This window comes from Benincasa hispida, chromosome 1 (assembly GCF_027475165.1).
Source record: "Benincasa hispida cultivar pf3 chromosome 1, pf3_genome.v1.1, whole genome shotgun sequence".
Taxonomy (NCBI): Eukaryota; Viridiplantae; Streptophyta; class Magnoliopsida; order Cucurbitales; family Cucurbitaceae; genus Benincasa; species Benincasa hispida.
In genome coordinates, this window is record NC_143478.1 from 3,922,351 (window position 1) to 3,938,303 (window position 15,953).

Here is a 15,953-nt window from a genome sequence, read left to right on the forward strand (position 1 = left end):
TTTTTTATGAAACACATGTTGCCACTAATAAAGTTTCTGCTAGTGATGAATTAGAAATACCTGTTGAAGATCTTAGTATTAAAGATAGGGAAGCAGTATCAAATGAATCTCAGAAAGAGCCAGAAAAATCCCTCCCTCAGGATTGGAGATTCTCCATTCACCATCCTCAGGAGTTAATAATAGGTGATGTACCTCAAGGGGTAAGAAATTGCTCTTCTTTAAATGCTTTAAATAATGTTGCTTTCGTGTCTCAAATTGAACCAAAGTCTTTTAAAGATGTTGAATCTGATGAGTTCTAGTTAATTGCTATGCAAGAAGAATTAAATCAATTTGAAAGAAATAATGTGTAGGAACTAGTCCCGCGTCCTAGTGATCATCCTGTTATAGGTACTAAATGGATATTTAGAAATAAAATGGATGAATCTGGTAATATTGTTAGAAATAAAGCTAGACTAATCGCTCAAGGCTATAGTCAAGAAGAAGGAATAGATTATGAGAAAACATTTGCTTCTGTTGCTAGATTAGAATCTATTCGCATGCTGCTTGCATTTGCATCTCATAAGAATTTTACTTTATTTCAAATGGATGTAAAAAGTGCTTTCTTAAATGGTTTCATAATGGAGGAACTTTATGTTGAACAACCTTCTGGTTTTGAAAGCTTTGATAATCCAAATCATGTTTTTAAATTAAATAAAGCACTTTATGGTCTTAAACAAGCTCCTAGAGCTTGGTATGACCGTTTGAGTAAATTTTTGCTAGAAAATGGTTTTAAAATGGGACTTATTGATACTACTCTTTTTATCAAAATTAAAGATAATGATATTTTATTAGTACAAATCTATGTTGATGATATTATATTTGGTGCTACTAACTCTTCTCTTTGTGAAGAATTTTCTAAGTGTATGCATAGTGAGTTTAAAATGAGCATGATGGGAGAACTTAAATTCTTCCTTGGACTTCAAATTAAACAACTTGAAGATGGAATCTTCATAAATCAAGAAAAGTACACAAGGGATCTACTCAAAAGGTTTAAGTTCGATAATGCAAAAGTAGCAAAGACCCCGATGAGTACCACTACAAAGCTTGATAAGGATGAAAAAGGTAAAAATGTAGATATTAAAGCTTATAGAGGTATGATCGGATCCTTGCTTTACTTAGCTGCAAGTAGGCCTGATATTATGTTTAGTGTATGCATGTGTGCTAGATTTCAATCATGTCCTAAAGAATCGCACTTGCATGCTGTAAAAAGAATTTTTAAATATTTGCTTGGTACCGTTGATTTAGGCTTACGGTATCCTAAAAATGCATCTTTAGATTTGATTGCATATTTTGATGCTAATTTTGCTGGTAGTCTAACTGATAGAAAAAGTACTAGTGAAACATGTCATTTTCTAGGTAGTTCTTTAGTATCTTGGTATAGTAAAAAGCAAAATTATGTTGCATTATCTACCACTGAGGCTGAATATATTGTTGTTGCTAGTTGTTGTTCTCAAGTTTTATGGATGAAACAAATGTTGCATGATTTTGGTTTAAAATTTTGAACAAGTACCAATCTTTTGTGATAATACTAGTTCAATTAATTTAACTAAAAATCTCATTCAACATTCTAGAACAAAGCATATAGATATTAGACATCATTTTCTTCAAAAGCATGTGCAAAATAAGAATATTGTCATTAATTATGTTAATACTGAGAACTAGGTAGCAGATATTCTTACAAAGGTATTAAATGAAGAATCCTTTTGTAAAAATAGACTTGCACTTGATATTATTAGAATTGCCTAATTATGTTTGATAGGGAGAGCATTATTCATATTTCTATGAATTTATGTGTTATAATTTATTGAGGGGGAGCATTATTCGTATGATTAAGGGTAGAAAAATCACTTGTATATCTTTTTGTTGATAACAAAAAGGGGAGAAATATTTTTGGTATTATGGTAGTTTGTCATCATCAAAAAGGGGGAGATTGTTAGCTTTAAGGCTTCAATCAAACCAAGTATTTTGATGATAACAAACTCATATATACTTATATTTTCAGTGTTTTAGAGTCATTACCTTGTAGAGCTCGGAAAGACGATTCCAACACAATTTGAATCGCTCAAATCGGAGTTCAAACGAGAAAGTTATAAGCAAAAGAAGATTGGAGAGGAAATCCAACGTGGCAGTGACACGTGGCACCTTGCTGACGTGGCACACAAACGGTCAATATTGATGACGTGACGCTCCAATCAGTTGCTTTTTTGCTGACATGGCACATGATGTGGTAGTGACATGGCGATCGTGGACGAATGAGATAATGACAAGTGGCGGTCACCCAGCTTCACGCGCGAACGCACGCGTGCGCCGCGCGTGCCTGCAGTTTCTTCATAGAATGCGGCGCGCGTGGTGCTCATATCATCGGACTATTTTTTATTTTCATTTTTCTTTAATTTTCTGATCCAATTTTCTCCAAATTCTCACCAAATTTCAGCATTTTCAAATTTGATTTCCTTCCTAAATTTTCATCCTTCAAATCCTTTTTATTCTCTAAATCTCAATAATTCCAATCTTTCAAAATTCCTTTTCAAAACCTTTCCTTTTCTATTTTTATTCAATCTCCACCCTTCATTTGCAATCATATCCAATGGCCAAAATTTATCCCCCTTGCCGATAAATTCGACTTGATTTTACTCTTCATGGACACCAAAAGCTATCTAAGTCTTAAGCTTTCAATTCTCTCTACTCTCAAATTTTTGTCCTCCTTACTCCTAAATTGGCCTAAAGTTATTTTTGTGAGTTTTTTTCTGAGTGCTCAACTTGTGTATTTAGCCTTCAAAAGGTAATATTGTGAGGTTTTCTTTTAATTTTTGGGAATTGTATTAAGGTGTGGGTACACCTTGGGTTGTGAGAAAAAGAAATTGGTTTGATCCTGAACCAGTAAAAAAGGTCTTGGGTTTCTCTTTAGCCTAGGAAAAAGAGGGTCGTGTGTCAATTTGGTCCTCACATGCAAGAGAATCACTTAGTGAAATACCCAAGAAGGAGTCTTAGAGAGTGGAGTAGGCAATTTGTCGAACCACTATAATTCCCGGTGTTTTCTCTTCCTCTCTCTTTTATTTCTTGTTTTCAAATATTTTGCTTCTTGTCTTAGTTATTTTTTTTTTTTAATCTTTCCAAATTACATGATTTAATTTTTAGTGTGTTATTTAAATTTATCCTTGATTAAATTATCTTTAAATTTGAAGTTATCATAGCTTGCATGATTTAAGTTTTGTCTTGCATAAATTTTCTTTAATCAAATTAGTGGGTAAACTTTATTGAGCATTGTTTGAAGATAAAATTATTTTTAAAAAAAAAACGATAATCAACCCTATTCACCACCTCTAGTGTTGCCTTTAGATCCTACAGTTACTTCAAACCGCTGTCATCGTTTGGTTGTCTGATTTTATCTGTAGATTTTCGATTAAGGTAAGTAATCTTATTACTGGAACTGCCCATAGGTAAGGCTTTAGATGTATGCTAGCATGATGAATGTATGTTATAGCAGAATGTTAGCATGATAAATTGATAGTATGATCTAAATCAAAGTATGTTCTGGTACGAGATCTGAGTTATTTAAATATGCACATAGACACTTAAATGCTAGTATGAGATGGTATGTACTTCCATATGATTGTATTGGATCTGATGATGTTGAGGTATACATGTATGTTGTAGAACTATGATGTGGAGGTATACATGTATGTTGTAGAACCATGATGTTGAGGTATATGTGTATGTGGTAGAGCCATGATGTTGAGGATTATATGTATGTCATAGATTCGTATGGTGATAATTTTGATGTTGAGACTGTGTAAATGTCCTTACTGATTAGTTAGATGCCCATTAGAGTTTGTGTTGCCCTCGGGATTCACCAGTTTGTGTTTCTTTCAGGATTCACCAGAGGTAATGGGCATACTTAACTACAGACTCAGTCTCCATCTTGTTTCATGTGTATATGTGCCAGAGGTGGGTATCTAGAGGACATAGATGCCCAGCCTGACCCCAGTAGTGGGGTTACTTATAGAGTATTTTATACTCATTCTTTATCATGTTGTTGTTTCAGGTAAGGGTAGAGATGCACCAGCGATGGATAAGTGGGATTCGTGATCGAACCACTGTGACTAGTTTTTACACTTTTGCATCATGAGATTTAGAGTTCTTTTCATGTTTCTCTTAATGTTTAGTTTTGAGATTTGAAACTTATTAGTAAGAATTGTTTTTCATATTTATTTATTAAGCTTTATGATTTATGGGTACCCTATTATTGTTTTAACATTTGCATTTCATAAAGGACTTTTGAACTCCCCTTATCTATTTAGCATTTATTTCAACATAAAAGAGTGTCGTTTTAAGTGTCATGCATGCATTTATTTTAGTAACGACCTAACTTAAGTCCTAGGGAGTCGAGGCATTACTATACATTAGGTGAACCTTTGAACCAACCTAACCAATAAAAAAAATCATTTATTTAAACCCAACCCGATCCAAATGAGTTGATAACTCAATCCAAATTGCACAGATTGGATTGGGTTGATCGGTTTTTTCGAGTCATCGAATTTTTTAAACACCTCTAACTCTTAGTGACTAACATTGGTAGTTGTTATTGGTGATAGTTTTTAATTTGAAAAAACACGTGAAATAGTTGTTAAAGGAGAACACATGAATACAAGGCTATAAGTTTTAGGAACTATATAAACAAACTTTATGGCCAAAACTTATAACCTTATATTCATTGGTCCTCCTTCACATGAAGTTGAACATGTCCTTTATAAGAACTAAAGATCATATTTATAACATGGGTGGTTGTTAAAGGCTGCCGGCAAAGGTGACAGTGAATGGCGCCGGCGGCAGAGATTATGATCGGCAACGGTGGGGTTTTCGGAGAAAATGAAGAAGGGAATGTGTGAAAGGCTGAGTGAAGAGAGAGAAGATATCTATCTTTTTCAAAGAAAAATTACTATAAATATAATTTTAGTCTTTGTTTTTGTCATTTATTTTAATAAATAGTTTTTAAAATTTAAAAAAATTCTAAAGCTAAGAGACTAAAATTAAATATTTTTCTGAGCTAATTTTCGGTGGGGCAGCACTGAACAAGAGTGAATAGATTAATCACTCAAAATTTTAGCCAAAATGACCAAACAAAAAATCGAGGTAGAATGAGGTTCATAGATTTAAAATTGCTCAATAAACAACTACTCGAGAAACATATACATGAAAAATTATCATCCACAATTATACCATAGTTACTAAATTGCTAATTACCATAATTAAATCCTAAACGTGGTGAACTTTCGTCCTATGTTTAAGCGAAAAATCCTCTTTAGGGGCCGTTTGGATTGCATATATTATTTCATTAGTATATATATTAAATATCCCGAATTTGAATGTGATAGTTTTAAATGCCTGGAATAATTAATGTTTGTGTTTGAATGTATTGGATAATTAATATCTGGAAGTTAAATATTTGTATTAAATTCAATAATTCGTATATAGAAACTAAAAGTAAATAATTACTCGACTAAATATAAGAGATCAATTAAACTTAACATTAATTAATTTATTGTTATGTTGATTAATTATTTAATTAATAAAATAAAAATAAATAAGTACTTTTTAATTAAACATAACTAAATTAATTACTAAAAGATAAATAAATTAATTAGAATATTGATAATTAACAAGAGTAAGTTATATTAAATAGTTAAGATAGCATAAAATATCAATGGTAAAGATATTAGTTGAAATTTATTAAGTCTAAACAATACATTTATATTTAATAATTAATTAAAATTAATAGTGATGAATACTTGATATTAATTTATTAATTAATTAAGCTATATTTTTACTCTTTATCTTTATGACAAAAAAAAAATCCCACGCTTTTGCAAGTATTAAAAAACTCATGTCATATAGATTTTAAAGTTTGATGGATAATAATATCCCAAGTTTTAAAATGTGGAATTTTGTAAAATAAATTGGAATATTAAATGTCTATCTAAAATCTCATAGGAAAACGTATGAAACAAACAAGGCTTTAGGATTGATAGAATTAGCCATAAAAAAGGCATTAATGGATGATTGAAAATGGACAATCTGTTGATTTAGAACCTATTTGAATTGACTAGAAAAAAAATATTTTGGTTTTTTCAACTCAAAAAGACTAGACTTTAACCTTTTAACCATATATACTAAATCTTAATTTTTTTTATGAATTAAATTTAATTTGAACCTTTTTTTTTTTTTTTTAATGACAACCACATTTAATAATTTTTTTAATTTAAAAATTGTGTATAAAACTTGGAGATAATAGAGGTGGAGCCAATTATTGAAGGACAGCCATTGACTATATATTTAAAAGAAAATAAATGAAATTATTGTTATATTTAATAAATCTTAAAATAATTAGTTTAACCAACTTTAGGAAATTAAAATAATATGATATAGTGTATATAGCAAATGATGTGGCTTTGGGTTATCTTAATGGTCACTAGACCCACTAAGTGTTTTTTCGAAAATATTCTTTTTAACAAAAATAATAATATAACCCATATCATGACAATGAAGGGTTAAATTAATATTATTTAGATAATGGTGCCAAAGCTATAGGAATCTTTTTTTAATCTTAATTTAATAATCTCATTTTGACTTGTTTTTAAGTTACTTTCATCTCTGTAATATATTCTCAAGATGTGGAAAATTGCAAGCTTTCACATTTAGTATTCTTTTTTATTTAAGACCGTTATTCATTATCATATGTTTTATTCTAATAGAGTTATGTGAATAAATGTTCTTTTATTAACATTGACGATGATTTATCTATGTTGAATAAATTAAAGATGATAAAAAAGAGAATAAATTAGAAGCGTTTGTGAAGAATCTCATTTGAAGTTTTAAATTATCCGACTATTTATATATATAAATAAAATCAATCGTTTTCTCAACCAATCAAATTTAATATTAGACTCGAAATTTTATATGGTTAAACCATAAGTTGAAATAAGTAGTAAAATTAAATTCTCTTCCAAATCTATTATATATATATATATATATATATAGCTCAATTTCATATTTTTGCACTAAAGAAAATACTATAGGTCACCGGCCAACATTTTACTTAAAATTCATCCAAAAAAATGCACGAATTATTTCACAAAAAAGTGTCCAAATCAATCTCAAAGATATTTGAATATAGTAACCAAGAAAATATCTCAAAACAAAATAAAACCAAGTTTTGAAACAATTTGATTTTTAGTTAGTTTTTTTTTTTATCTACTTTTTTTTAAAAATTTTCAAATAAGTCAATCAAGTTTTGAAAACTAAAAAAGTATTCAAAAACCTTATTTTTGTTTTTGGTATAGAACTAATAATTCAAGTATATAGTTAAGAAAGATGAAAACCATAATAAATAAAGTGGAAGAAAATAAACACAATTTTCGATAACAAGAGCTTGTGTGAATGAATTTACCGTAATTACTGGTTAGATGAAAATGGAAAATTTTCCACCAATTTAAGCATAAAAGTATTATACATGAGGTGTTCAGTTTTTGTATTTATTTCAATATATATATATATACCTTGTGTGTGCGCGCGCGCGTGTGTTAATACAACTGATTAAAAAAACACACTTATGATTAAAAATTTAGAAGTTGAAATTTTATTTTTTTGCATAAAAAAATGTTGGATTTTTAAAAATATTTAAAGATACATAAAAATTGAAATTGGCTATATAAGAAATTTTGCATTTTAGTGGAAAATTCGACCTAATTAGGAAAAAATGTCTCTTTGGTTTCTAGATTTTGGATTTAGTTTCTATTTAATCTTTAGGTTTGAAAATATTATACATTTAGTCATTAAGTTTTGAGTTTGGTTTTAATTTAGTTTTTAGATTTCAAAAGGTTATAATTTTACCCTTGACATTTGAATTTTTCTTTAATTTAATCTCTATGTTTCGAAGTTTACACTTTTAACTCATTTTTCACTAAATACTCACTTTCCGTCTTTTGGAGTTAATTTATACTAATAAATTAAAAAGAGAAAAGAATTATAATTAATTAAGTTTCATTATTTTTATCACTTTTAAAATTAATTTAAAATTTGACTTCTAATTGTTTTTAATTAATTAATAGAAATTGACATCAAGGATTGAAAATAAGCATTTAATGAAAATTTGAAGTTAAAAATGTAAAATCTTAAAATTTATGAACCAAATTGAAACAAAATAAAATCTCAAAGATAAAATTATAATATTTTAAAATTTAAGAACTAAATTGAAATAAAATTCAAAACTTAAAAACTAAATGTGTAATATTTTAAAAGTTAAAAACTAAATAGAAAATAGAGCCAAAATTTAAAGACAAAAATAGATTATTTCAAGTTAAGATTGGTGTCATTTACAAAATTTTTGGTATGGAAAATGGCTTCGGTAGTCCTTAAAAAAACTTTGGTGGGACCCAGCACCATTCTCATGTGCTGCGTCGTCGTTTCATCGTTATCTCATAGGGTATCGATTTACAAAGATACCCTCCAAGCTCTATCTTCTTTTCTTCTTCTTCTTCTTTTTTCTTTGGTTCTAACATTGGTTTTATCATAACTACATCTTTTTTCCACTTACCATCGTCCATTACTTCATAAGTTAAATCAATTGTTTGTTCTACAAAACTAAAATAAATATAGCTCAATTGACATAGTGTTAATTTTCTCACTTCACATATTACTAGAAAAATAGAGAGAAGAAATCAAGATATGTGATAAATATAGAATTTTTGGGTGGAGGGAGTACAATTTTGTATATATTCTAACCATTGTTCAAACTTGTACACCCACTAATTGAACTTCAAAAAGGGGAAAAAAAAATAATGAATTACTACGCCTAGTAAATTAATACGACACTATAAGTTTTAATGAGAAATTTCAACCTCTAATATATAAACGAAAAATGTTGTCAATGTTTTAATTCATCGAGTTTGCTTGTGACTTTTTGTTGTGTCTATAAATGATATGAAAATTATGAGAGAAAAATAGAAAAACATATTGTTTATTGGTAATTGAGTTTATAACGTGAGAATAAGAATTAAAATATTTTTCAGAATATGAGACCAAAATTAACTATTTAGAACTGTATGTATTTGCACTTCCAATTTCCAGATCTAAAATGTGGGCAACGTGCAATAACTGTTGCATATCTTTTTCAAAAAACAAAAACTTCCCAACTTTAATACACATTAATTATAAATTAATTGGAAACATATTTAATAATATAATTACTTGACTAGTTAATTAATTAAAAAACAATTAGGAGACAAGTGGAAGGTGACGATTTGGACAAATCAACCCATCGCGTTTCATTTGCATTTCCTTGTCGTTTTCGCTGTATTTATTTAATAAAAAATTCTCTTTCATCGGCCAATCAAATTAGACCTATTCTGGATTTGAGAAATCTATTAAATCTGCTTTACCCCTATATTAAATTCCGTACTTTTTTTTGGCATTTTTTTATTTTTAATTCTTCTGCTTTTCATTGTAACAAAAGTTGTGGATTAATTAATTAACTTTTTTTTGCAATATATTAATGAAAAAGCAATTTGTTATTTTATTGTTTTTAATTCAATTTGGCTGCAGAACAGACACCCCCTCCAGTTTCACATTATTGTTATATTTATATGCTCCAATATGAAAATAACTTTAATTTATTACTTTTTTTTTTGGTTTAATAGTGTTTTTTTAAAAAAAAAATGATTATTGTGATAAATTTGCACAAAAGTGATCGTGTCGGTTGGGTATAGTCCATTTTTTCTCCAAAAGGTAACTCTACATCTTTTACTTTTAACCAAAATTAATACAAATAATATTAAAATATCATTTTAATTTATCTACTTCAAATTCTATTCAATTTTTAACTTTTATAATTTTAAATGTTCAATTTTAATCTTTCATATTTATGATAAATCTAAAAATTAATTTATCAAATTGACTAAATAATTATAATAATAATTTTCATGAAAGAAAATATTTTATGTGAATATGTTTCTAAAATTTAGAGTGAACAAATAGTTTTTGAAAATATAAATAATCACAAGCAATAGATACTAAATTTAAGATTTAGTAAAATATATTGACTAAAATTGGACATTTGATCGTATATGAACTAAAATTGAATAAATTTTAAAAAATATATATTTTAATCTATAATTAATTAATATTAATATGAACAGATAAGACGTTAATTACCATTTTAACTATCTAACTTCCAAAGGAAAAAAAAAAAAAAAAAAGTCAAAATTATACATTGCTAAAATCAATCAATAGCCAATGGGCAAAGTAGCTTTTATTTTATAATTTCTTCAGTTGGATCAAGAACTCTTATCGCTTACATTAACTCTACTATGACAAGTTTTATTTTATTTTTCTTTTGTTAATTATTTTATTACAACTGTATATTTTAGTTGTATTGTAAAATTATTATCATTGTTTAAAATGTCTTCATGTTTGACATTTTATTGGTAAAAATTAACATATTTCCTGCGCGTCAATTTTGTTTTGAATAAAATGTGCCAAACTTCAAGAAAATGTAAAAATATGAACTTTTTTTCCCTTTTTTGAGAAAATAGAGATAATGAATTTGATTGTACATTTATAAAAGCTTCCCGATCTCATTTCTAAAGTAAAAGTCTATTGACATTTGTTAGATGATGCGATATTAAATTTAATTTTATCTATTAATTCAAATTTTTTATCAATAAAGAATTTAAGATGGTATATCATAGTAAATTGTTTTCAAGAAGTCATGTGTTCAAACTCTTATAATAGGGATGACAACGGGGCGGGAAGAGGTCCGGAATGCACTCTCCATCCCTGTCTTCGTAGGGATTTTTAATCTCTGTTCTTGTCCTATTCCCCATTTTTAGGAGTCGGGATCGGGATCGAAGAATCCTCATTCGAGGATTCATGTCCCCATGGGAAAAAAACTCAATTTATTATATTATTATTTTTATTATTTAAAATTAACTTAAATTTAATATTTATATGAAATGATAAATATTTTAGGTAAGAAAATAATATTATTATGTATATTTGTTTAAATGTATAACTAAAAAATATTTTAGTGTTTTTTTATTATAAATTTAATTCTAAATTTAAAATTAGGAAAAAAAATTAACTAAAACAGTAGTTTTTAGTAATAGTAGTTTGTGTATGTATATAATATATATTAAAAATTTGGGGCGGGCGGGTTCGGGATCGAGGATGGAATCCTCGGTTTGACTCCATGCTTGGTCAAACCTAGAATTTTCTGTCCCGATAGGGTTAGGGACCCAATCCCGTAAGAAATTTTGTCATCTCTATCTTATAATATTATTCCTCCCAAATTAATATTGATTTTTACTCGTTGGTTTTTCTTTATATTTCTAATCACATAAGTAAAAATGAGTGTTAAATAATATTATATTAAATTTGCTTTGGGCCATTAGCTGGGGATGTAAGAACATTGAAAATATTCATGTGTCAAGACATAAATTTTAATCCTGCCTTTTCCTTTAAGAAAATAATTATTATTGTTTTTATTTTAAAAACAAAATCAAATCAACATTATATTAAGGAAAAGAATAAGTCAACTCCATTACAAGGCTATGAATATTTATCTCTACAAGTGCACATTATCCTCTCAAAATTAGGGGTGTTTAAAAGATCCAACAACCCGAACAACTCGAACAATCGGACTACCCAACCTAAATTATAAGAGTTGGGTTGGGTTAGATTGATTTAGTTTTATTCTTAGATTTGGTTGGATTGGGTGGGTTGAACTTTTTTTTATTTTTGTTAGGTTGGATTAGGTCTAGGGTTGGCTAAAAAAATCGGGTTAACCTAACCCAACCCCAAATTTCATATACAATAGTAAAAAGAATATATATGTTTCTCTTTGTTAAAGTTTGCCTATTTAAAAAAGTAATAATAAGATTTTTCTTTTAAAATTGTTACTATGTTTGTCTTTGTTTAAAATTTGTAATAAATATAGTAGATATTTAAAATTTACAAATTTAACATTTGAATTTTATGAGATTTTAATTATTAGTCATATGTTGCAAATAATTTACGTATCTTAAATTAATTAAAAAAAAATTATAACGTGATAATCCAACCTAATCTAATCCGAATTTTAAGAATAGGATTGGAGACTTTATTTAGATTGCTAACTTAATCAATTCGAATTTTTAAATTGGTTCAAAAAAACAACATTAATCCAATTCAATTTGTGTACACTCTTACACCAAACGTTAGGAAAAGATAGCCGTAAAAAGCCTCGACAAGTTAAAAAATGAGTCGTTGTATTTAGGGCCTCGTGCATAAATAAAATCAATAGGTTGAAACTCGTTGCAAAATATAAATCAACTTAAAAGGTTGCCACCTCCATCAAAGGATCAACTCTCTTATTGACATTAGCTTGGTCATCTCAAATTCATGCTCCAAACCCAATACTGTCAGACCTCCCACGACTGGACACATTTACCAAAAACGGCACCACAATAAATTAAGAGGAATGCTTATAAACCTTTGAAAATGTACCTATTTTTATGTATCTCATTCTCATCATATATAAAAATAAATTGAAATTTATTATATGACATATTATGATTGATTTGGTGGATGCATAAAATAGATGATGCGTATGAGATCCACTTTAAGTATTTTTCCTAATATTAAAGGTCTCTCCAATTAAGAAAAATAAATTCCCAAAAGTACTTACTCAACCCAGATAAAAGCACGCTCCGTTGACTCCACTAAACCTCCACACAAAGGGTATAAAGGATGGACATCATAAATCGCCACCGAAGGTTGTATAAAGTTGGCAAACACCTGGGAATATGAGTGTTCAAATAACCCGGACTATCCAATCTAAAATGCAATGATTTGGTTGGGTTGGGTTGTGGGTTGACTGAAAAAAATATGGGTTGACCCAACCCAATCCAGATTTTATATATATTAATAAAATAAATAAATAAATATTCCTCTTTATTTAAACTGTGATTATTTTGTATTGATTAATTTGTAAATTTTTAATATTTTTCTTTTAAAATTGTTATGATATTTGTCTTTGTTTAAAGTTAATAAATATAACCCAACAACCCAACCCAAATTAATCTAAATTTTAAGTGTTGAGTTGGAAACTTTATTTTGGTATTTGAGTTACCAATCCAACCAACCCAATTTTTTTAGTTGGTCCAAAAAACACCCTCAACCCAACGCACTACGCCCCTACCCGTGAACAACCTTCAGCACAAAAAATTTATGTTTCTTTTTTTATTTAGAAAATGAAAACTTCATTAATTTTATATATTCATACAAAGATAAATTCGGAAGTATACTTACGTGCATCCTTACAACACCTAAAAATATTTTAATTTTTTAAAGTAGTATTACCCAAATGAAAATAACATGACAAAGTAACAAATTATCTAAGGAATTAATTATAATTCCTAAAGTTTAGGAAGGCTTTTAGCAGCCACTCATTTATTTATTAGAGTGCCACCTCTAAAATCATTCTTTTATGTTTAACTTTTTTTTTTAATTAATCATTTCCCCCTTGAAACTGCTTTTTCTAATTATTAATATTAAAAATTGGTAATTTTTTTAGTACAAACTAGATAAAGGATTTGAACCATGAACCTCTTGAATTACAAATTAAACTCTTTTTGGCAAATAAAAAATTGCAATCTATTTATACTTGAGACATAATATTTTATTTGTTTATTTATTTACTTAATTTTGTTGGTCTTTTGTAGTTAACAAGAATATCAACAAGAATATCGAATTACTTGTAGTAAGAAGGAAAAAAAGGATCAGATTACTTAGGCTAATTCGACAATTTGGTAACTATTTCAAAAATAATAGTAATTAATAAATCTTAAACTCATAAAATAATAATAATAATCAATAGATCTCTCGGGATCCAATGGGCCCAAATGAGTTCGTACGGAAGACAGTCCATTAAAGGCGCAACGTTGGCCCAAGGCCCAAGAAATGGAGTTTTATCTCGAAACAATCCGGATCGCCAATTATCGATTTTGTTTTTTGTTTTGTTTTTTGTTTTTTACCCTTTCCCAAGTTGATTCTTCCAGCCGTTGGATACAAGATAACATCCATTCTCTAGAAGGGGTAATATTGTATCCATGTTATGGTTAAAATTCATTTTGACAAGTTATTTTAGTAGGCAAAATACAATTCTAGTGGGATGTTTCTAAACATTTGTGTCATAACGAATATAGTACAATTAACATAAAATTTATAGTATCAAATTAGTGGTTCAATTTATAGTATCAAATTAGTGGTTCAATTTTTCTAACTTCAAATATTATCGAAGAAAAGTTTAAATAGTTATTGAGTTAATTTAACCCTAATAAACTAAGAGACAATTAAGATGGTGGTGTTCATGGGACAAATTTTAAATGAAGTGAAAAATTTTACTGTTTTTTTTCATATCATTAATGGTAAATTAATTACGTGACTTTTTCAATTTTTAAAATCTTCCATCTTCTCTTTTCTCTCTCTATAACTTTCCTTTTCTTCTTTTTAGATGGAAGAAAACATCACTAGAACTGATCCAATACACCGATATCGATAATATTTTCTGATAGTTCTGCTTAGATTAAAAATAATAATAAGATTTTGATCAATACTATTCAACTTTTAATTGGTTTTAAGCATGTGTCCTTAATTAAGAGATCATCTATTTGAACCTTCTATCTTATTATATTATTGAACTAAAATAATAATAACAAAAATAACCTACCAATTTCATCTTAACCAACTTTATACGACTATAATGTATACGTTACATAATCTTTTAAACAATTGGGGTAAACACGACAAAAATGACCCTATCATGCAATTACATAAAATAAACATCTTTAAAATCAAAATATTCAAAATGTTACGTAATGTTTTGACACAAAATGACTTGGAACATATATATTCTGTTGATTATGAACTATTTTGTAATGGTAGTCAACTTTTAAATATTTTTACTTTCGTCTTTAAAATATTTGTTTAAATTTCTCCACTTTTATATTATATACTCATTTTTAGCAGGTATCTTATATATGCATTAGTTATTATTGTAATATTTTTCATTGAATATTTATAATAGAATTTTGAGTCCATTTTTAAATGACACGCTATCTTTTTCTAACTTCAAATATTTGTCAATATTTGTGAATTTCTAATCACTCCGACAAATGAATACAATTGACGTCTAAATCAAGTTTTTGTCTAAAGAAAACATAATTAATAGTTAATAACATAGATTAAATTATACCAAGATTGTGGATGAATTTAAAAATTAAGATAAGATTTGTTAAAACCAACTTAGTTCAACTTATTTATAGATCTATTATGTGGTTCGAGATCAAAGATGAGATTAGATTAATCTTGATAAAAATAAAATAAAATAAAATATTATTTAATTTTAAATAACATTATAGTAAAAACGTCCCGTGTCAAAGTGTTGTATGCTTGTAAATTTTAGTTGAGGTCATTCATAATAAATCCATGAAAAATTCATCAATCATGATTATTTTGGATGATATTAGAGAGTGGACGATACTTTGAGTTCATGTTAGGGAATTTTATTTTATTTTTAGTTAGATGTGCTTCTTCTAATGTTGAGAGTGGTCAGTAGACCCTTAATTTATCTAGTCCATTTAGATTGGTTTTTGAGCTTGATGATTCGTCCTATGACTCAATAAGAGGAGATTCTAATTAATGAAGCTTATGATTATTTTTATTTTTTTATTTTTTATTTATATTTTATTTAAGTGTTGTATGCTTGTAGCGATAAAAAGCAATGCTGATGAAGTGGAATGATAATATAATTTCTTGCAAAATTTAATTGAAATTTGAAACTAAACCCGTTGTTTAATTCGTTGATCTCCATAAACCCA